Raw genomic sequence first — 24,682 nt, 5'->3', positions numbered from 1 at the left:
CGAACTTGCAGTCACTCAGACATTTGTTGCTAGAGTGCGAAGGCACCTGGGCCATAAGACTACAGCTGCTTACTATGGCAATAGTAAAGGTTTTAGAAAGATGTTCAATACTGTGGAATGGTAACTAAATGATACATCCTGGTTTGATCTATGTAGGCCATTCTGTCTTAGTCTCCCTGTGTGGTAGGGATCGCTGAGTAACTCTTATTCCTTTCTGGCAAATTTTGTTCTCATATACTGTTTATATCTTTTTTTAACTTGTTGTAAAGGTTTTCTTTGTATAAACCATAAACAAATTAAAAAAAAAGAAGTAAAGGAGACAAAAAAACACACGCAGCTCCCACCAGCCATTGAGCCAGCAGATCCACACTGTAGAAGGCAGCCTTACAACAATGGGACCTTCAAAAGCCATGTCACTACTAATGTCATGCAGCTGTTAGTGAAGGGACTGCCAGGAGGAAAGCTGGGAAGAAATAGTTTCTTGGATGTGTGCTTTAAGCATTATCCAGAAAGGAAAATCAGTGCAGAGAAACAATCTGTGCAGAGAAACAATTAGTGCAAAGAAACAATTCATTTGCCCCGTTTCTGAAACCACTGGCATTGATGTCAGAATCAATTTTACAATGGGAAAAAGAAAGAAATCTTCAAAGGGAGTTTGTAACATTGTTTGGATCTTTTCCACGATGCAACGCTGCCAGTTAGCATTTCCCCAGCAGATCGTTTACGCACATGTCGAATGTATCTATCTATTCATTGTTCCCTGACCAAGAGTTCACTCAGTGAGAGAACAAAGTAGCAATCTCGTTTGCAAACAATGTTTCCCTTAGTATTTGACGTGTTAAAGAGTGATGGGAGGCTTTGCCAGCAACAGGAATACATGTTGCAGGCACGGAGAGACGGGAGCTTGCACAAGCAGTACTGAGCACAAACATAGAGTTGGAAATGCATTCCAAGATGGCAGCCAGACGGTGTCCAGTCAACTGGTCGAAAAAAAACTGGTCGGCTGCAATTTGGACGACGCAATTTGGTCGAAAACCAAATGGTCGAATTTTTTTTTTTATTTATATATTTATTTTTCGGGTTTTCGTTTAGTATAAAAAGGGGTTTTTAGAGAAAAAAAGGGGGTTGTGGGGAGACCCCCCCCAAAAAAAAAAATAAAAAATTCGACCATTTGGTTTTCGATCAAATTGGTTCGACCCAGCCAGACCTGATCAAGTTTTGAGGTAGTTCATAAAGCCCAACGCAGATACAGTTGAGCCCAGGAAGAGAAATCAATACAAGCCCTGCCTCACGCAGGAAGAGAAATCAATACAAGCCCTGCCTTAATCACAAAGTACGCTTGCAAACATTAATGAAAAGGCCACCCCTGAGAGGCGGGGAATACACCATAAAAGCCAGAGACCCCAGTCCGTCAGTGTGCAAGGTGTCTGGTGAAAAGAAGCTGAAGGTGTTCGGAGACAGAAGGTGGTGCAAAGCCGCTGGAATTTGGAGGTGGTTGGTAAGAAGTGAAGACCAGAGAGAGAGGCCTGGAATTTGAGGGGGAGAGAATGCTGGTAACTGGAGAGTTAAAGTGTAAGTGCTTTGAGAGTGTTGGTGCTCCTTTAAGGAAGGAAGTGGTAATATCAGGTGGTGGGAGCAACGGCGAGGAGAGGTTGAGAAGTTTGTACAATATTTTAAAGAGGAAGGGGGTTCCATATGTGGCAAAGGTGGTACGTAGGTGGGGACAACAACAGGTGATAAAGGTCATAGGGGAAGAGCAGTGGGACCAAGAGTTGAGGGTGGCATGGAAGTGGTAGAGGTGGGACTGTTGCGTGGGGGAAGTGATATTGTTGTCGATTGGGGAGTTCAGAGGAAAAAGTCACAAAACCAGGGGTTGAAGGTAGTAGCAGGAAGGAAGTGGCATCAAGAACAGAGGGTGGTATTGGGGTGGGGTGGTTAGTAGCAGAGACCAAGAGTACTACTAAGGAGGAGAAAACTATTCCGGGTGAGCAGAAAAAAGTTTAGAGGAGAAACTAGATAGTAATCTTAGGAAGCTTCTGGGGGTTACCTATGCACCCTGGAGGTACAGCCTGTGGGCAAAGAAAACAGAGTGGGACAGGAAGCTGTGGTAGGTCCAGAAAAAGGAGACGGCCCAATAGGTGGCATTTCTACAGGTTTGTTTATTCAAATAATAAATAAAAGCATAGCTATCCCTAACATTAAGGTGTTTGCCCTACCTAGCACAAAACTAACTTGGGTGCTAGTCATCCATGAGGTTTTCCAAATCAACAGCCCGTCCTCCGTCCAAAACTAACCTACTCTGTCCCTACCACTGTTCATGAAAACTTAAAGAAAAAAGGGGTCCAGGAGAATGACTCCCTTCTGCAGAAACGTCTGTTTCATGATCCTTCTTTAAATCTTACGGTGCCTCTATATTTTCTTGGAAGTACCCTGGATCACATTATTGCGTTTCTTTTCATTGTTTGTCGTATTCCTCTATAATGGGACAGATCTGACTGGTCCGTTGAAAGTCTCTATTCTCTTTCCAATATTGACATACACTGGGATGAGTATGATTTGTCCCTCGGTTTTCTTCACTCTCTTCATAACATTCACTTGTACTGGGACGAATATGATTGGTCGCTTGGTAATCTACACTCTCCTTCCATCATGTCTCCCACCCAGGTTTCCTGCCGTTCCCATTACCTCTTTTGAATCAGATATGTGTGACCAGTTCTTTCCGTGGGGTCAGGTTTCAGCTTCTGGTACAATCGCTTCAGTCGTTTGCTTCTTCTTTCTTCTTCACGTGGCTCCGGGGTGTCCTCCCGGGTACGTCTTGGTGCCATTCAAAGACCACAGGGTCCACCCTCTCTGGGTCATGCCACCGCCTCCAGGTTCTTCCCAGTTGGAGAGTTCTCTGTCTCCTCTGAGTATCTTCTTCGGCTTTCCAGCATCCTCTGGAGTGTCGACTTCTCCTGACGTCTTCCTCAGCCCTGGTTCAAACGTCCCGGGGTCCAGTGACAAACTTCACGGGTCCTTCTTCTGTTTTGATTAGACCACCCTGGGTCCTCCCCACCGTAGATGCACAGTCCTTTGTTTCTTTTAGTTGAGGACTCATGGCTGTTTGGCTGTTTGGTCTATCTTCTTTGTTCCCGTGGGGTTGACTGCCAACCACTGCATAGTCTGAATAGTTTTTACATTTGAGCTGAGGAGATGGATTCTTGTATATATTGCAGTAGCATATAGAGAATGGTTTGGAATGACCTGAGGGGGTCTTCAGATATTCTTGTCAGCTCCTCATAAGGAGATCTAGGTAGTTCCTGGACGGAACGGGAGTCCTTGTCCCAGTCTCACCTACCTAGCCTCATAGGGAAGGGCTTCCCCTCTGGGGAGAAGTGAAGAGATCCTGTGAATTGTCACAAGGAGTGAAGAGGAACACGGGCCAGGCGCCAAGAAAAATTAACCAGGAAACGGGATCTCTCTCTCTCTCTCTCTCTCTCTCTCTCTCTCTCTCTCTCTCTCTCTCGCTTTCTCTCTCTCTCTCTCTCTCTCTCTCTCTCTCTCTCTTTCTCTCTCTTTCTCTTTATCTCTCTCTATTTTTCTCCCCTCTCTCTAGCCCCATCCTTCTCCTCACTTTCTCCATCTCCCTTTCCCTTTCCCTCTCTCTCTCTCTCACTCCATGCAAAGACATCAATCTATCCCACCATTTGAAAGCTCTGCTGGAAAGCCTGAACCTTTGGGCTTAGAGCCTCTGGAAGCCTGCAACTAGTGCTAACTAGTGAAAGAGTTCAGGATCCCTTAAACTTGTGACGCCTATTAAACCATCCAGGCAATGGAGCTGACCTTATGGAACCTTTAAAGTCCCGGGATGTCAGAAGGAACTTTTGTAACGGAAAGGCTTGGGAGTCCTAAACATGATTTGAGACTTGGACAGTCTTTGTTGCTTTGTTTAAGAATTGATTGGTGCTTAGACACTCAGGAGAGGTTAGTCCAGCATGATACTTTATATCTGGTTACACCCCACGTTCTGTTCAGTTTAACATGATCTGTTCAGTTTAACATGCTATTGCACTTTTAAGCTAAATAAAACCCATTTAAACCTTAATTCTGTCTTGGCCTACTTCATTGTGCCAGTCACGGTTTATGATATGTTAAGTGATCTTAATTGAAATGTATTATATGCATTGATCTTTTACTTGGAAATTGCCTCAAAGCCAAGTTAACCAAATAAAGATATGAGCCAAGATTTCAAAAGTAAAACAAGGTTAATTTTGGGTATTTTTAGAGGTTTGGCAAAGGTCAAATGGACAGAAAAACGTAACACAAATTTAACCGCAAGAGATATTCTCTATGGGCAATGGACCAATGTCCTCCTCTGTCTGTGAGACAACCTACCCTCCTAGCAGTGGTTCTAATCCTGTTGGTTTGAGTGTCCATGAAATTCTTTCTTGACTTCATGATCTTGTCAGGATGTTGTTGTCTGATTCCCATCATCAAGTCTTTGGCACTTAATAATGTTCAGAGGTTGGCTTGTCAAGAAGAGTCTTTGTTAACATGCAGGTTTACAACCAAATAATTAGTGCTCTTAAAGGGTTAGGCTTTCTCAGCTTATCTTCTTCGTCACCTACCTGCCTCAGGCTCCTGGCATTCTCTCCCAACTCCCCATCTCGATCTACCTCCTGAACATTTCACAATGATCCCATGTCTAAGCGTGTGATGGGGATTATGGTCTTTTTGACCTTTTTCTACTCCTCTCTTATCATTCGTCTCCACCACTCTCCATCCTTCGCCCTCTTCGCTGTGCCACCAGGGTCTTATTCTGAAGACACTCCCACTGTTCCTTCTAATTTAAATAGGTTATTTTCCACCTCCTGCTACCCAGACCGATTGCCACCTCCTCTCTAGACATTTTCACCTTCCACCTGTCTCTCCTCTCTGTCTCCTCTCCAGATCTTCCCACCTTCTCTTGTGACGAATCTGGGGCTGTCATCCCTTGGGTTGATTTTGCACAGTTTGGTGAGGTTTCGTCCAGTGGGGGGTTCCCAAAATGTGTGGTTGTCCTCATAGACACAATGGAAAAACATTTGCTCGCTCCTAGAGCCCAAACCGCTGGACGGATTTTCATCAAATTTGCTGCAGGAGTGGTGGCTTGGTCCCGAAAGTGTGCTTTTGTAAATTTGGTGTAAATCCGTCCATTAGTTTTTTTTAAAAATTGCCAAAGAGTAGGTAAATAAAATGTGTGATATCTGGGGTCGGTCCGCAGACTCACTTCCCTATTCGGTCTGCGGACACCTTCGTGGACCAACCAGGGCCCGGCCTGATGTCCGTGGACATGGAAAGCGCTCGCTGAGTGGATGGTGAAAAATGTGAGCCGCGTCAGATAGTTTAAAACGGTCGCCATGTTTGATTTACGTACACCCATTGGTGTCCACGGACAGCGTGGTAAAAATATATAAAAAAACACAACATTGCATTTGTTAAACTAATGAAACAATATCTGGGGAGTTGAGGGGTGATGAGAATGGGATGGGATGTGGCCATAAAAAGCCCAAAAAACGGGTGGTTTTCCACCTTTGAATTTCATGAACAGTTCAGGACAGCCTGTAATGTTCGCTAACATCTCACATGTTCGGGGGCACCCATATATATTTTTGCATTACAGTGTAAGTGAAAAGCAGTGTTTGGGAGACTTATAACTTTGGCGTCACTGAATGAAACTGCATGAATTTTTGTGATATAATTCTAGATCTGACCTTGAATGGTTCTACAAAGATTGGTGCTGTTTTGCCAAGAGGGAACAAAAAATTTGAGGGGGTCCCAAAATATTACATTGGCTTATAAATGTGGTGCCGTTTCACAAATCTGCACAAAAGTTTGCAAAAGGATTTTAGAACCAGGTTTGAAAGTTTGATGGTATTTTGTGAAGAAGAGGGGTTTGAAGACTTTTAGATGGCTTATAACTGTTGCTGTTTGACAAATGTATACAAAAGATTTTAGAAAGATTATAGACCCAACCCTGAATGTTTTTGCAAAGTCTGAATGGACTTTTTCAAGTTGGAGTTAAGTTATATGACTATTTTATGTATGTACATTTTGACACTTTTCAAAAAATACAACATGTACATATTTGCAGCAAAGTCATGCAAGGTGCATTGGCAAGGATCTGAAAGCATGTTTTTGCAAATGTGTCTGTGTTTTATTGTTTGAAAAGTGTCATAATGTAGTTAGACAAAATAGTGATATGCTTTTGGTGACTGAGGTATAGCCTGTAGCCATGGGCGGTGGGCAGATTGTACGAGTCATGGACTGTGGCCATGGGCAGAGGCCAGAATGTTTGAGTCATAGCCAAAGGCATTGACATGGACAATCTGGCTACTGGACATGACCACGAGGGACTGGCAATGGGGTTAAAGAGGGCATGGTCACCAGGGAATGGCTATGTGGTCAAGTCTTTCAAAATCGGCATAGGTTTGAATGGGAAAAATATTTTGCCTCTAGCTAAAATTCTTCCTGTGGCTACAGCTCTAAATGCTGCACAAGATTGAATCAACAGATCACTGTGACTACCGCTGCATACACTCCAAAACAATGGTAATCAGCTGATAATTAACTAGGACGCTGAACCAGGTACCCACGTTGTCACCAGGCCACTCCATCAAATCATTAACCACCTTTATTTGCGACCAAACAGGGACAAGATATTGGGATTGCATGCCATACTCATTTCCACAACCTTGCAGCAATGACTGTCCCACAATCCAAACGCATTGAGAACCCTAGAGAGTCGAAACACCTGTCGGCTGACTTCTAGAAATAAATATAGCACCAACAAAGGTTTTCAAGACTGCTTTATTATGACAGTAGTTACTTATTGAATAACCCAGCGCTAAGGTGAACAGGGCTCAGTCTCCTATTCGAAACCTAACAATTGAAGATGGAAGGGCATCTTCACAAAAGAATCGCATCACTAGCGGCAGGATAATACGTTTAAAGTACTAGATGTAGTGCAGTGATCTACCCATTCTACCACCCTGCAATTACTTGATAATCGTGTACTGTGATTATTGGGGCATGCAGCATGGCCGGAGCCCTAGCTTTGAATGGGAAAAAGTATTTTCCTTGCGGCTATAGCCTGAAGTACTGTACTGAATGGCAACATACCTGCGTGAGCAGAATCATGAAGGACCTGAAAGCATGTTTTTGCAAATCTGTTTTGTGTTTTATTTTTCCAAAGTGTGCAAATGTAAGCACAAAAAATAGTGATGCACGGACTAATGCCTACTCTGGTTTATTTATTGGGGCATGCAGCATTTTCAGCCAATCTAGGGTGTTTCAAGCCTTCCAGCTTGGTATCCCTTGGCACTTTCCTCCTGGGCTCCCATGAGCACTTCTCCATGCCTACTGCCCCTTTTATTCATGGAGTTTACTCACTGCACAATGTATATGTGCATTTATAGGAACATTATGTATAATTCTTTGGTATAAGTATGGAAATGCAGATGCAAAAGATTTGCAGAACATAAGTGGCAGTTAGTGGGTAGAATTGTTTGAACTGATTGTTGTATATAGGTGTGAATGGTTTAAAGCAGGTAATGAGGGAGTGTTACAAACATAACAGTAAAAAGAGTAGAAGGGCTGTCTTGTGTGATGGTGTGCATGTGCAATCCGGGTTTTGTAATGAGGCATGGGCTAAGCAGAGGAATGCAGAGATTGTGGATAGTCATAAAGGGCAATGGATTATGGTGTTTATTGTATTCTAGAGAGAAGAGTTTCGGACAGAAAATTGTTTCTGTGCTTTACTCTTTTTCTCTAGTATACAATTGTCCATTATTTCCATTAGCATAGTAGAAAATGCTAATGGGAATGTTGAACAATCTTATTGAATCTAAATACTTCATTGAAATATGTAAAGTAGATGGAGTTTATAAGCTTATTTTTTTTTAACTGTGAAAGGTGGTTCCTAAAGGAACCTTTTTTATGTTTTAATTTTTTGTGTGTGCAGGAGCAGCCAGAAAGTAAGGTGAGGAGGGAAATGATGGTAGGGGCACCACCCACAAATATGGAGGGGCAGGTGGACAGGGGAAGATGTTGCACGTGTGGTAAATCTAAGGTAGGGGGCAGTGTTTCTCAGGCTCCTTGATTACAGCTTCAAAAGCAATTTGAAGTTGCTCCCACCTGCAGAGTGGTGTGTTGCAGTATGTACAGAGTACTGTTGTCTTCGAAAGATATAGATCAACAGCCTCTTTAATCACTTGCAAGGTAGCTGGTTGGATTTTGTGTCCCAAAGAAGTAGGCTGTGTGGTTACAGTATTGGTTGGGGAAGATGAGGTAGAGGAAGACAGCCTACTACTGGCTAAGAAAGGAACATCCTTTCTGAGAGCATTGCAGTGGTTGGATTTGGTGTGGCGGCACATGGTGGTGGTCCCGTAGGAGTACTGCCCAGGCAGTCCACGACTGAGTACAACGTTGCACTCAGTGCATTTAATATTTGTAGTTTTAGCCTTTGGTACATTCCCAACAGTGGTAAAGAACTGCCACACCCATGATTCTCTCTGGGTGCTAGAGGAGCGCATTTCATCTCCCTGGCCCTCTTATTGTCTTTTGGAGTATTGCGCTTATTTTGTTGTGTAGGTCCTCCAGCTGGTGGTGGTGGTGGCTCCTGGGGAGGAGGGATGGCAATAGCGCATGCCATTTAAGATGAATAGCAGTTTTGCTAATATTCTTCTAAGTATGTGCTCTGTGCTGGTTTGTTAATGGATAATGAGTAAGAATAGGCGTAGGAGCTGTGCAAGGGTACATTTTGAGCTTCAAGTTATTAGCTCAGCTAAAAATGCAGTTTCGGACTGTTCGCAAAGCATGGACCGTTCACGACATGCAGACGTGTTCACAAACATATCTTCATGCAGCACATGGTCACGTGACACTGTCCGGAAAGTCTGCGATGATGTCAGACGTCCGCAATCATCGATGAACACAAACACAAACGCAGTGGAAAAAGTTGCAAAAAGTGTATAGAAGTGTTAAAGATTATGCTAGAAGATGGGGAATGGCAGAGTTGTAAGGTGAAACTTTATAAATTGGACAAAAATGTTGCTATATTGCGGTAAGTATGATATTAGTAGGTTCTTATAAATGAGGTTGCACTGGTAAAAAACAATGAAATTCAGTGAAAATCTTTGTTAAAGGGACGTTATAGTTAAGTTGCACTTATAAAAACCAATGAAATTCAGTGACAAAACTTTGTTAAAGGGACGTTATGGTTAAGTTGCACTAATAAAAACGTATGAAATTCAATGAAAAAACTTTGTTAAAGGGACTTTCTGGTTAAAAGTAAACCCCCCCAAAAAATTGCCAGTTATGGTAAGCTAAGCAACTATAACTCGCACCACCACCATGCACTGCTAAGACTAACACCCAGGACATGAAAGATGACTTTACAAAAAAAAGTTCTGACAAGGGGTTGTGTTTATAATGTTGGTAACAAGATGTTAGGGGTGATTGGGAGACCTATCATGAACTACTCGATGTATTAAAGAATGTACTTATGTAAACAAAACACTATATTTGAGTGTTGTTGTTAATAGAGGAACCTAATCATACATACATATAGGCAATGGTTGCAGCATGTACCATACAAGTACAACATTTAGAATCTTGTAATTGTCAATAGTAAAATAATAAATGCTACCTTATGAGAGTTTTGAGTAATGTTAAACATGGAATAAATAGGTAACAATTGAAAACTTACCACACACTTGTGTTAGTAGAAGAAAATGCATGTAAAACCCACAATGTATAAAAATTAGAGGCACATACAGGATAACTAAAGTAAGGAAGAAAGAAACAACAGCACCAAAAAATGACAATAACATTAGAGTTAATCATCATCTACACAAATTAATTGTGTGTTTCATGCGTGCTTATTGCCCCATGTATGTGCACTATGAGCCCCGGTCAAACTCTAAGGAAAGTACTTTAAGAACATATAAAAAGGTTAATGTGTAGGTATAAAGCACCATTTAAGTTTTGGAAATTCTCATTGTCAGTAAAAACAAAAAACTAGCCTAATCATGTCAGTAAACAAAAACAAATGGCCTAGATAAGTGATGTCATCAGTGATGGCATCAATGGCATTTGTGATGTCATTGTTCATGTTCTAGGTATTAGTCTTAGCAGTTCATGCTGGTGGCACGAGGTATGGTTGCTTAGCTTACCATAACTGCCGAATTACTGGGGTTTTTCGGTTTTACTTGTAACTAGAACGTCCTTTTAACAACATTTTTTCACTGAATATATACATGGCAGAAGGTGGGAATATGAGGGGGTGTGAGGGATCCCCCATTTTAAAATAAGTCAAGCTACCAAAATGCACAAAATTACCCCTCATAAAATGTTTTGCATGATTGTATGCTATCACATAGGAACCTTTATAATTAACCTGATGCTCGTTATAAAGCTTCCAAAGTGTTCTTCTACGGTTATGTTAGTTCTTTTTGTTTGCCTGTGCCAATACAGAAGAAATGGGTTTCTATCTTGTCTTTCAATGTGTTGTTAAGAAATCATAATTAAGCACAATGGGTCTCATAACAAGTTTGGCGATGAAGTAAATGTTTACACTGAATCCGTTACTGCCACTATTTTTGGTTGTACCTGGATTACTACACATTTTTACCACAGCACCGAATTCCAAGATTGGAGGTGAAGTGGAGGATTCACGTCCAGCATATATAAAAATGTGCAGATTCACCATGGAAGAATTACTGCTCGCAGTCAATTCTCAAAATTCCTCAAGGAGTCCTGTGGACTCCAAAAATGGGGATCAACATCTCCTTACCACCACTTGTAATCCGGCAATAAATCCACCTCACTGAGTGGCAGTAATAGTAAATAAGATTGGCAGTCACGACCAAACTTATTATGAGGCCCATTGAACTTCTCTCTGGGACATGTCCTTAACAGAGTTTTCCCTAGCCTCCCACTGATGTTCCATACTCCCCTGCCCCTGACAGTCCTCACTACTATTGTGACCAATGCACACAATAACACATTGTGGGTCCTTAACCACCGTAATCGTTTATGAAGAAACCAAGGGAACACAGCCTCTTCGGTGTATCAATGCAAGATTGTTCCTGCAGCATAATCTAAGAAGGTGCCCCTATTGATATAGCTTGCTCCAAGTGGACCTGCAGAGCATAACACATATGATACTGTAGAGTACACACTGTGCAACTTTCGATATTACCCAATTTGATTCTTTCGAATTGATCGTATGGTACATCTGGCCGAATTATGCCAATACCATTTGATCCATTAGAAACAATCAAATTGGGTAATCTCTACCAAACATGGGGAGCCGAGGTTGCGGGGGTGTTTCCCGCTCCCCATGTTTGGTAGTGATGGCCTTTAGCAGGGGTGTCACCAGCTTCCGGAGGTTTGGAGGCAGGTGACGGGAACAAAAAAAAAGAAGAAAAGTGGGACCTGCGGCATCAGATTCGACCCATGTAGGAGAGACAGAACTGACGCTGCAGGGTCAGAAGAAAAGCGGACGTCAAAAAGGTAAGATGGGAGTGGGTGTGTGGATGTATTGGGGTTGGTGGGGGGTTAAAGGTCTGCCATATTTGGCTGCAGCTAAATTGTCTTTGCAGGAAAATTGACCACAGTGAATTGGGCCGCAAACAATTCTGCCACGGCCAAATCATATACATCCCAACTTTCCACAGAACAATACCAACTCAGCAGAATCTTAAAATGTATTTCCTTTAGTTGAGCACATCTGCTGGACTTGCCAGCTTTATCCCATGTTACCTCCCATTCCCTGTTAGATAAGGTGTTATCCAGGTCCCTATGCCATATTGAGTCTGTACAGTCCTCCTCTCAGAGCTGTTCCAGAAAAGAGTGAAGACCCATCAGTCATATGTTGTCAGCCATCTAGTAACCCCCACTTTTATCTCCTTGCTCTAGTACCCATTGCCAAAGCTGGAAATATCAACATTTGTCCTCTTCCCAAGACCAAATTCTTCCTTGCACTTAGTAAAAGTCTTAATGACTTCTACCTTAATGAATTGGGCAACCCACTGACACCTGCACATACCCCACATAATAAACGCTTCAGCTCCATTGTCCGAAAATGGTCAGGATTGCCAAAGATCAAGATATAGAGAGCTGAAAAAGCTGTGAGGTGTTTGCACGATGCCTACCCAATCAAACATTTCATTATGGTTCACGTTTTCTGAAACCCATAATTAGAGGAGGGTCTGTGTCATTATGGAAGCAAAGGAACAACTCGAAGGGGGCAACCCAGAATCCCTGTTTCCATATTGTACTTCCATTGGGCGGATATCATCTGTCTGTCCCCAGCTATCCTAATTGGAGATGCATGATAATGCCTCTAATAATCAGGGCTTGCTAGAGCACCTTCCTTTAGCAGCCTAGTCAAGAGTGACTGGGGTCATCTCTGTTGATTTCCACCCTGTGACAAAGTCCTATTGAGCTGTACAAGGAAGGGTTTTCAGGAGGCTCTTGTTTGAGTGACGCCACCCTCTACATAATGCAATCCCGAGAGGTGGTAAATTGGGGATCACAAGAGCCTTTCTTCTCTCCCTTGCCTGCTGTTGAGTTCAAACCACAAGTCCCTCGGACGAGGTGAGGGTGAAGAGGGTGTTTTGACGCCCACCTTGTCATCAAGAAGTCAGGACTGAAAATTCATCCTTGGAAGGGATGAAGGTTTCCCGCAAAACAATATGCAAGCCTGTTAATGGGACTGCGTATTCACCTCCCACTGTGGTGGACCACGCAACGTTGAGGAGTAGGCTTACAGGACGTGAGCTGAATTCATGTGGTGCTGCAGAAATTACTATGCAGTCATACAGTCAATACAGTAAAGCAAAAGTTCTGCCTGAGCTCAAGACAATGGACACCCTGCCTGAAACGTGGGCCATGGTAGAATCAGTATCCAAACTTCACTTTACGGGACACACTTGAGTGAAAGCTATTTCTCTCTTGAGTCCCCTAATTTGCAGTGTTCTCTGTTTGAAGACATCATTGTCAAGGAAACTCATTTGGGCCGGCCCATTTACAATGTTTTTCATAAAGGCAATACCAATGGCAGTGACACTGACCTAGTCCTTCTATTTCTAGAATTCTTTCTTTCCGAGCCGAGCAATGGGATCTGATCAGGCCTGTCTGCGTTTTTGCACTCATCTGCGTGTATCCTCAGTCTCTTTCTCTATCCTGTCCCTGGACTATTATCTGAATGTAGACCGTGTCTTGAGGCAGTAAGGTGGAGCATGGTAACTGAGCCACTGCTATGAGCCGTTGTTGGGTCTAGCAGTGTCACTGCGCATTTGCTCAGGCCATTGCAAAGAGCGGTATGAACTTCCTTATAAGCCAATCCTCGTCTTAACCGTGTGAGAAGGGGAGCAGGTCAGTCAAGGCAAATTCCTGTCCGTCTTAAAGGGGGTGCAGCTCATTCTATGTACATAAATTATTCACCCAAGAGTTGCAAGTTCCTGGATCAATGGCACTATTTTCCATGCAGTGAGGTCACTAAGCAATTACCAGAGGTAGGTACAAATAATTTAGATATAATTGTCTACTTAAGAGGAGCTCTAGAGTCCTGTGAATCAAAAGTCCCTCAAAGGCTGTTCAATACGTTTTATTTATACAGGTATACCAAAGCCACCAAAAGACGCTCAGAGTCTAAGACCGGAGCCCTGAAAGATGCCCAAAGGGAAACTCCACGAGCAATAAGAGGAACTGAAAGTAGAATGTGTTCTATTGATTATTATCACCCCTGCCTCCAGAGCCTATCTTCCACCCCCAGGGGAGTATCTAAGACCCCCCACCAGGGCCTGTGGTAGGAGATGGGGTAGGGAGAAGCATATACATTTCACTGCTCATCCATAATGAGAGCAGGCGATCACACCCCGGCAGCGGGTGGCTGCTACTCATTCATCAGCACAGGAGGGGTTTTCCAATGTCACATATATTTGTATTTATAGTCCACTGCTCACACCATACAGTAACCCTTCATATATGTGTTAAAAGACATGTTCCATTTATAACACATTGGTACACAATGCATTTCGATAAATGCCCCATTCTTTAAGTTAATGTTCAAATTCTTAACACTCAGTAATGAAAACTCAATGAATGCTTTTACACTCATGTAAGAATAAATCTTTTAATTATAAAAATGTTGTAATAAAGAAACAATACTATTATCATCACTATGCCAAAATCAAAAGCAATGTGAACAACCTCAACTTCACCTGTCACATCCGATCTAGAATCCAATTGAAAGTCCTGGACCTCATCTTTAAATATTTGCATGGAACCATAACTAAATAACGGAAAGTTAAAATCTCCATCTATCTCGCCAACGGATAATTGAGGTCCCCAAATGCCACCTTACCAACCCACCTTCAAGCTGTAAAAGCAGCGACGAGAAACGATTTCCAGCCCATGGACCACACCATTTGGAATGCTCCCTCGCTATTCTTAAGGCCCTCACCAACACTATCTTAAACTTACAAAAACGCCCTAAATCTCTGCTGTCTATCTACCCACTCTCCTTCTGCTTAATTTCTTCATAACTGTCATTCTTGGAAATCGTAGCATCAACAAGCAGTTCCGTTTATGATGTGCTCTATACAAATTAAACAAACATAAACATATTTTGGGTTTGGACAATGAAATTTACCCAAATTACGTATTTCTGTCTAGGAATTTTGACAAAGATTATTTTGAATGGGAACTTGAATAAAAACATGTTACCCGAAAATCATCTTTGCACGTTTAAACTAATTTCAACTTATTAATAAAAAAGAAAACAATTTTAGTATTGGTTAGCCTTGCAACATCTGCAACCCTTTCTTACAGATTTGGTAACAGAACATACTCGTTATAAATAAGGTAAGATTTTCTGTCCTTTTTTAATTCCATTTTAAGATACTGGCTTACTTTGTATTTATGTGTTTTAACATACTATTATTGCTAGATTTTCACAACATCTTAGAACGTTGCTATTCATGGAATTATCCTATACACATGTTACATTCATATCATGAGGACATATTCTAAAGGCAAAGAGAGAGGATAATGATTATGACATCAAATCTGCCCAGAGAAACTAGCAAACATCATCTGACCTGTTGAATATTGCTGTCATCCTATGGAATGAAAGGTATGGTCGGTAAAGCTCTTAAAAGTCGTTCCTTATGGCCTTACAAATGTCTGCATTTTCATTTAGTATGTATGAGATCCTCCTTAAGGACTATAGGTCGAGCATATTCTTTGCCCTAGACTCCATATTCAGATAAATTATATTTTTAATTTCTTTTTGTCTTATTCTTTGGTGGATTTAACTTTTAAACTTTGACCTTCTTAGCTGTTTGCGTGCTGCTACACCTCCGTGCATGGTCTGTGACGTATTGGATTCTGCTCTGCAGGAGTACAAGGATGGGTAGGGTTAAAAATGCCCACTCAGTCCTCACACTTCTGCAAACCAAGACCCAATGCAATCATAAAGGTAAAAGAGACACAGTTAACAGATATACCTCCTTACGCCTTTTTGTGGTAACGTGGGCCGAGGGAAGGCTATGCTCTTAAGAGGGGTGTGAAGATGAACCAGTAGTGACCCAAACAACGCATTATCACAGTCCAACATATAGGAAATGTCCAATCAAGGTTCTATAAAAAATATATATAATTTAATCAAACACAACATCTGCACGTAGAAGAAATTAAAACATTGTACAAAAACCCACCCCTGAGGAAAAACAAAGAAGATATGACAGACTGGAGAAAATAGCGCTCTGAGCATAGTTCCAGGGGTGGTAGGTAAAGTGCAAACCACAAAAAGGATATCTTGGTGAAAACAGGAGCAATTGTGACCTAACCAGTCTTTAGGATCTAAGTGGACTGAGGGGGCAGTTCAAAGTCAAATGTACTTGGATTCAGTTGTTGGTGGGCTGACACAGTCAGACCCGTTGTTGAATGTAGATGCAAGCTGATCAGGCCCAGTTCGGGCATGTAAGATCATGGAGGCCCCAGCAGCAAGCAGGTGTTGAGTACGGTAGAAGATGGGTGTTCGGGTGGTAGAAAGGCGGCTCTCAAGGATGCAGGTCAGGGCAGTCCCAGGAACGCTTTGCATTTGGCTAGGTTGAGTTGGGCATTAGCTGCAGGGAGGTGGTCAAAGAGTGATGCTTCAGTATTTTGAGTAGGCGGGCGACGGTGGTCGAAGTGGTGATCTTGGATGCATCAATGGGCGACAGTTGAAGAGCTAGCTGCATCAAGCCTTGATTGTAACACACGGGAAGTGCGTACGAAGTGCCCTGGCTGTTTGGCTGCTCCTGCTGCCCTGCTGAACCTTGCTCCCTTGGTGTGTTTATAATGCAGACAGCTGCATGCGCAAGAGGAAGTTGTGTCCTGTGACTGGCGAAACGCAGATTCACTCGAGAAGTAAAACTTTCTTCTGGGACATTAGCTAACGAGCATAGTGCATGAAGTACTGTTGCTTTACTTTCTAAAATAGTCCCTTTTTTGTTTCCAGCGCCTCTACCCTAAATCCCACCCATCTGTTCCCATCAGCCCTATAACTGCCAGGGGCTAGCGCACGTGTGCGCGCGCACGGGAAGTGCGTACAAAGTGCCCTGTCTGTTTGGCTGTTCGGCGACTGAGGTGACGGATATGGGTTTGGAGGTATTATTCACTAAAGTGAAATAAGTTTAACTCGTGCCTTAATAGAAATTTAATCTGTGATATAACCGGATGTAAGAGCTATTGTGCAGTGCATGGGTAGATGACTCCTCCGAGCTCTGTGTTGGCCATCACGTTTTGTTCTTAGTATACATACTGGTCTAATGAGCTCTATACTATGAACTAACGTGTATTGCGTTGGTGTTCGCTTGAGAGTTGCGTAGTTTTTTGTTTTTGCTTGAGTGTTCTGACCCGAGTTATTCAACTAAAGAACGCACAAGCAACGATTTGTTTTTTTTAGATTGCTTGATAGTCAGTGCGAAACATGATTACATTAGACAACACACCTTTCCGACAGAATGGTGGGTAGCTTGCGTAGTGGTAAAAGCCTGATAGTAGCCAATCACCATACAGGGTTAAATATAACTGCCCCTATACAATTGCACGATTCAAGTATAGAATTTGTGGGATCTACCTTGCATGTCTCTGATTACGGGGAATGTGTACTTCAAGTCGACACAGTCCCATACAGCCAGCAATCCTTGGCAACCGAACCGAATGACATGAGGATTGCACATCCAACGGTTGTACAATTGGGAATAACAGCATTGTATTTACCCCCGGTTAGAAACCAAATTGCTGATCCGACTAAAGCTTGAATTGGCCTGTCTGAGGGTGAGGATGGGCTGCATGCGCACACAAGAGAAACTGAGATGTTTGCTAGTATGAACGACGTTTCCATTCTAGCCCCTACAATAGTTAACGAATGGGAAAAACATTGTCGAATTTCACTAGCCCCATTCTCACGAGTGGTATTTTTACCGTCTGAAGTGGAGAGAATCGCCTTATATAATCCACATGGGGCAACATTCACTGTCCTGGGCTTGAGTCATGACAAAAATTTAGAAAAAAGACAAATACGGCAATCTGCAAGCTCGCCTACGAGTTCAACTCCGGGGACTAAGCCCGGAGGTACAAATCCTGCAAAAGGACATGATTCTGACTACTCTGATTTTGAAATAAATGATCTTAATGCTAAAAGCTTATTTTAAAAAAACAGATGATTTTTCAAATGACGATTTGCTTCTGCAATTTTTGGAAAATTAACCAAGTATGAAAATCCCAGTAGTGACATCACTGTTGAACTTATTGGATAAAGGCCACAAATTGACTCATGTACATTAAACTCCATTAAAGATATGATGATAGGAATGTCTGAAAAAATACATAAGTTAGAGGGATTGATGTTTGCCTTCACTATTGGGTAAGCAGAGAAATGGAGTCTAATAGATGCAGGTTTGCTAAATAGGATTTTTCCAGATAAACCTGATGGTTCGAACAAATGTACCCAAACAGATGAAATAGAAAAAGAAACTGCTGAGAGCAGATCTCATATATCATCAATAACAGAAGGTGAAGCTTGCCGAGATCCTTCCTTTTCCGACAAAACTATTCCTTTCATTGAGGTTATTCAGTCAAATGCTTACAGAAATTGGATGATATCCTCAGAGGCCTTAGATCTGTCCATCATATGACAAAAATGAGAAGTGAAATTCAGACTGTACTAAATGAAAGGGATATTTCCCTGTTGGGAACTTCAGGCTCGTGCCCCAACAGTCCCTCACCCTTAGTTAAAATTATAGAAACGGAACAGGAAAGTCAAGAGGACTCGGATGTTAATAATGAAAAACTACAGCTATGGGGGTTGTCTGGGGAAGAGGGTTTCGATATGCAAAAGGAAACCGTTGAATCACATGAAATAGACACTATTTTCTATTTATGGAAAATGAAGCGTCCAATGCAAAAGCATTGAAAAAAGAAAAAAAACAACAAAGAAACAAGAAAAGGAGGACAATCCAAATTGTACTGAGAAACAAAAAAAAGGGAAAAATATCCCAAAAAATACCTGTTTAAACAATATCTTGTGATGGTGATGTCTCTGGTAATGATTTACTAATTGACTTGACGCAACTAAATGAAGAATCCAAAGTGGTTCTTAATCTTCCTATCCCAAAACAACCTCACAAACAAAAAAACAAAAATATAAATATGACCTTGAAGGCGATCGAGGCAGCCGGTTCTGGGCTGCGAGAGGCTGAAACAGCTCAAATGCAAAAAGAGGGGCAACTGTCTGCTTTCTTCCCCATAGCTGCAAATAAGATTATTGGGAAGAAGGCTAAAGATGCTGAAGTGGCAGAATTGCAACACCCGATACAATAAGTAACTTCGATGCCTTCAGATAGCAAGTTAAAAGCAATATCAAATAGAAAAGAATCAATAGATGAGCAAGAGATTTCGATAGTCAGAAAAAAAGAGACTGACCATTCACCCAGAAATGACGGCACGCATACGCAAAGTAGAGATTTTGACCGAGTTAAAGAAGATTGTTTCTTCTCTAGAGATGTGAGACACTTCTTGGGTTGGCGTAGTGACCCTAAGATAAATGGTCAACAGAGGTTAAATTGTGCCTTCCTATACAAAGTATTCAAAGGTAGTCTACAGCTAAGAACACTGCATTCAGATGATATTGACTGGATAAGACTTGCCAATCACAATAATTATCGTATGATATGTGCACCACAATCGGTCATCATATTAAAACTGCTTTGGGACGACAGGGAGGACTTTGAAATACAGGGACTGACCTTATAAATATTTAGATCCCTTGAGGAGGCGGATCAGTTTGTAGATGAACAGCTACAGCAACCTGAGGTGAGCTACGCAACGAAGCAGGCTAATCAAGTGATGCCGATACAAACTGTAGAATGTATTAATCAGATTTCCGCCCTTGTAGGTGCTGCTTCTAATAGTACATGGTAGGCTCCTTTGATGACCACGATGTTAGATCACCAATCAAAAAATAAACAACCCTAGCCAGAGGATTGTGCTCTGATTCCGTGGAACTGTTGTGGTATTAAAAACGTTAGAGGATGGCTGGCAGATATTGATAGTCTTGGAACCATTTCAGTACTCTTACTAACGGAGACTATGTGCATCACCGACGTGGTGGTAGAGGGTTATTCAACTTATTGTGTGCCTGGAGTTCAGGGTGTGGTTGGCCGTCCTGCGGGAGGCCTGGCTGTTTTAATAAGTAATGCCCATCGGCAGAAGTCCCACATTGTTGGTGCTACAAATGCTCTTCTGATTGTCGAATATAAGCCTGATAGCTTATTGTCCTTTTCTTACATTTTGATAAATGTGTATTTTAATCCTGCTAAAACTACGCTTGATCTGATTTATGACCAATTGGATTTGATTTTCGAAAATACAATGTTAAATAACCCCGATAATGTATTTATTATAGGGGGTGATTTTAATTCGGACTGTATGGAACAAAAAGCTGTTATAGATAAAAACGGCACACGATCCAAGACCATGGCTAGAGGTTGTCAATGGATTGCTTATTTTAACAAATGGAATATCCAATGTATGGAATATAAAGATGGTATGCATACTGGTACTTGGAATAGAGGTAATGTAGCCTCTTATATTGATTATTTCTTTGTCTCAGAGTCTTTATTGGGAAATATCGATAAGGTGTTCATCCTTGAGACTCCCTTCAGTGACCATGCCCCTATACAGATGTTCCTATGACATAGGATTGAGCCGCTTGATGTTAATTCCACTCTAACACTTATAGAAGTTGACCGAATGTATATGTCCATCAGATGGCATCCTAGCTTATGCAGGGAGTTGACCTATTTGGTTCATAGGGATATGCTTCGAGTATGTGAACATAGCAAAAATGATTTAGATGCTAACTGGAGGGAGGATTGGAATTGTAAAATAATAAAGAAACACATTCTCACAATCTTAAAAAACGCAGTACCACGAAATAATGTAACGATATCCAAGTTTAATTCAAAAATTGCTCATATTAAACGGGAAAGAAATTGTGCTTTAAGAGCTTTGAAGCAATTAAATCTTTATGCAGTTGAGTATGTGCAAATGAAATTCCAATTTGCTTAAAATTCAGGAATCTCCTGAAATCTACTCGCTATAACTATATCCTGGAGGGAAATCAAAGGATGATAGATTTAATAATCAAAAAAGATACCCGCACCATACAGTTGTTATTGAACGACAGATGCTTCCCCCAATCTCAGAGTCTAGTTAACCCAATCTCTGCGGAGGTGTGGGAAAACTATATTGGTAATAAATTCAAAATCCCAGAAGTCTTTAGTAAAATTCATCAGGCATCCATATGTTGTGTTGTAATGATAAGATGTCCTTTTCCGTGGATGATATTATTCAAGCAATTCAGGTACTTAAACCATCGACAGCTGCCGGACCGGATGGGCTTCCTGCATGCATGTTAAAGGAGGACCCTAAGTTTTGGGCTGCAATTTTGCAAACAAAATTTGAGTATATCTTATCCACTAACAAGATACCAAAATCATGGCTAAATGCTATAATTATCCCCATATTTAAAAAAGGGGACATTAATAATCCGGCCAGCTATTGGCACTATTGCTTTGATGGACTCATCAGCAAAGGTGTTTGCGATATATTAAAACACATTCAAGATTACATCCAGGAACATGACATCTTCTCAAAATATCAAACAGGATTCCGTAAATATATGGGGACTTTGCTAAATGCCATCATTATAGCTCATATTGCTACTAAATATAAAATGCATACCAGCGGACCCATATATGTAGCAGCGCTTGACTTAACTATTGCGTTTGCCTCCATAATTAGAGAACTATTATGGACGAAAATGCTCAATCTGGGGTTTTCTTCATGAATTGTGCAGTTGCTTGCGCTGTTGCAATGTGACACCACGTTTCAGATTAGAGTTACCAAAGCTGGGGCTCTTACTTCTCCAATTGCCACTGCAACAGGAGTGAAGCAAAGGTGCAATCTTGCTGCAACCTTATTGAATCTTTATCTTTGCGATATGGAGCGAATATGGGATAACTCCAAAATTGGCTGGCTTGAAAATACATGGGCTACGCTTTGCGGACGACATTGTCCTGTTTGATACCACCCCGTATGGCCTACAAAACAGGATAAATGCATTTATTGAATATGCAAGGGTGCATAACTTGGTTGCAATCTCTGTGAAGTCGCAGATTATAATATTCCACAACACTAAACGACTAAAATCTTATAGTTAGAATATTGCAGGTGATAAAGTAGAGCGTGTGGAAAGAATTCGATACCTTGGGTATCACCTAGCAGAGGTCAATACCTTAAAATCATGGGAAACGTGGATAAATACCAAAGTCAGATCCTTATCTTCAATGATGAAGATAATTTTAAGGAAATACTTTAAATTCTCCTTGATACCACTTATAGAGTTTTATACACTTAAAGTGGAACCAATTGTATTGTACGGGCTGGATATTTGCTTGCTAGATGTTGATACTATATTGAATAGGGTCCAAGGAATTATTTGGAAGAAGACTCCAGGCTTGGCAATGTCGCTGCCCAATTCTATAATACGTCAGGAAATTGGCATTCTGTCGTTGGCCGGAAGATGGACATGGCGAAAACTGACGAGGTATGCTAAAATCATGTCATCTCCTCACAATTCTCTTTACGCTGATTTGTACCTTCTATGGTGATATTCACTGATTAGATGGACAAAATCTTAAATGACATTGATTCTTCGATTGAAGATCTGCAGTTGGGCTTGCCTAAAGTAAAACGGAACTTGTATGATTTGGATTGGGTCACCACGCTGGATAGTAACAAAACTTACAAATTATATGCTGATTATGTTTTGATTATGAGAAAGAGGGAGCTGCAAGCACCGTACATAAACCTATGTCCCTGCAATAAAATAAGAGCAATTTATATGCATTTTAAATTAAACCAGTTTAAAACCTTTGAACGCATTTATAGTTGGCAACATGACTCTGGGAGTTTGGGTAGTAAGAAATGTCGTTTTTGTGAAAACACTACCCAACAAGAAACTCTAAAACATTTAATGCTCTATTGCCTGAGTCTTGAGAATAAAAGAATAAAGCTACTTGGAATTTATTATCCTCAGGCATCTGAAATAGCCAGAATTTGTTTCTGGGAAAGATGTTTAGCTGGAAATACTGTATCCTTCATTGTGGCTGTATCACGTTTTCTATTCTGTATTGAACAAAAGTTAACACAAAAAAACTCTAATGAATATCGAAGGATTTAATATAGAGTCTAATGGATAGAAAAGTATTAAAACACCATTGGTTACTGTGTACGAAGACTGTGAGATAAAGTATGTTTTAATTTATATAAAAAAGAATGGGGAAGATAATGTCAACAACGTGGTACCTAAACATTTTTGTGTTATGTATCATAAATTGGAGTATATTTAAATGAGATTAATATGGAAAGATGTATGATATTAATTGTAGCTATGGTTTTAACGAATATATGTGAAATTCTGAGAAACTATGTGATGGTATTTTGAAATCTTGTATAATTGGCATAAATGTGAGAGTAAAAGTTTGACAATATATTCTTTGATATTTTGTATAAACTAAAAACAACTTTTAATTAAAGTAAACATCTCCAGTGATTTTGTTCGGGTCCCAGCATTGAGCAGTCACTTCGAGCCTAGCAGGTGACGAGGTTGGCCTGGACATGATGAAGTGTCTAGGTGGTCGAAGGGGCAAACAATGTTCGATGTGGTGAAGGAGTGTGGCAAGCAGCACCAGTGACTTCCCTCTCATTCCAGGCATGATGAACACAGAGTGACTGGTGCAGTGCAGTAGGACAGTGGGCTTTGGCTGGTCTGGTCCTTCAGTTGCTGTGAGGACCCCACAGGGGGAATGCAGGATAGGATGGTTCCGTTCAGGGTCTGCTCTCCGAGCTCAGGAGATTCCGGCACAGAGTTGTAGGTCCTGATCCACACCACAGGTTACTCCCAATGTGCCCTAGGAATGGTAGGGGACAGATCTTCCTTCTGTCTTAGATGGTCCCTCCATCACCTCAGGCTGAGGGCTTTGGAGTGTGCAACTCTCCCACAGGAAGTCCAGTGAGATCCTCAGAACGAATCTGCAGCATTAAAGGATCCGAGAGGATCTGAGTGAATCTGTGGAAAGGGTGAAAGACCTTGTCTTTTAAAGGCACAAGTCCTCAGGTGATTGGACCAAATCTAGCCTGCCTTAGTGGTACAATCCATGCTCTTGAACAGAGTTGACTATGCCCTTCTGATGTCACACCCAACGTGCTTTGCTCCAGAGGAAGTGGAGGGGACAGGAAAGACAGAGAGGAACAGTGAGAATCAAGATGATGGAAACCTCTTTCCAGTGACCAGAGCCCTTCTGCCTGTCGTAATCCTACCCCTTCCCTTCTCAAGGAGAACAAAGGCCTTTAGAGATGCTGAACCCTGGTGTGTGGCTACTTCTTTTGAATGGGTGTGCTCCTTTGAGGCACCGGCCCAGGACAGCTGCCTGCTGATCGGCTGTCTTGGGTGGAGGATGTTACCTGCACTCATAAAGAGTTCCAAGAGGAGGCCCGGTTCTCCAGGTTCATGGCCTGCCACTTGGCAGGCTACGCCCAGCTGATCACAATAAACATCACCTACCTTCTACAGCAGAGCTGACTCACAGGAGCTGACAGATGTGCGATATCAATTTGAATGTGGCAGTTGTGATCATAATTCATACCATGCACTGTGCCTAAACCCAGGCATAGCTTTTATTTAGAGTTTACCCTGCCACCAGCATGGGTTACTTATGATCATAGTAGTTTTGGGTGCAGGGAGGCATATCTCTAAAGCTGCCTCTGCGCCGCAGGGACTTGGCTGTCACTGCTATGTCGGTTGGGCACCTCGTGACCTGTGAACCAGCTCTGTGCCACGAGTAGAGTAGGCAGCAGGGGTCAGGCTACTGATGCGGCAAAGCACAAGTGCACTATGCTGTTGGCATGGAGTCGACAGAAAAGGGGATTCTGTTTGGCAGATTACCTCTTTTGGAGATGGAATTATCCTCATCATTCTATTTATTAATACAAATCAAAAAAGCTAAGGCTTGGCACCATTGCCAGATGGCAATTCCTCACA

At 41.8% G+C, this 24,682-nt stretch overlaps 1 protein-coding gene across 2 annotated transcripts in view; it reads left to right on the top strand.

Moving 5' to 3' along the window:
- Positions 1-24,682, top strand: part of LOC138511597 (interleukin-6 receptor subunit beta-like) — a 665,901-nt gene that overhangs the window by 423,403 nt on the left and 217,816 nt on the right. The gene's annotated exons all lie outside the window — the stretch shown is intronic.

Source organism: Ambystoma mexicanum, chromosome 6p (assembly GCF_040938575.1).
Source record: "Ambystoma mexicanum isolate Mex_15411 chromosome 6p, UKY_AmexF1_1, whole genome shotgun sequence".
In the NCBI taxonomy this organism is placed as follows: domain Eukaryota; kingdom Metazoa; phylum Chordata; class Amphibia; order Caudata; family Ambystomatidae; genus Ambystoma; species Ambystoma mexicanum.
Note: the sequence above shows the minus strand (reverse complement) of the source record. Positions and strands in the feature narration are given on the sequence as shown.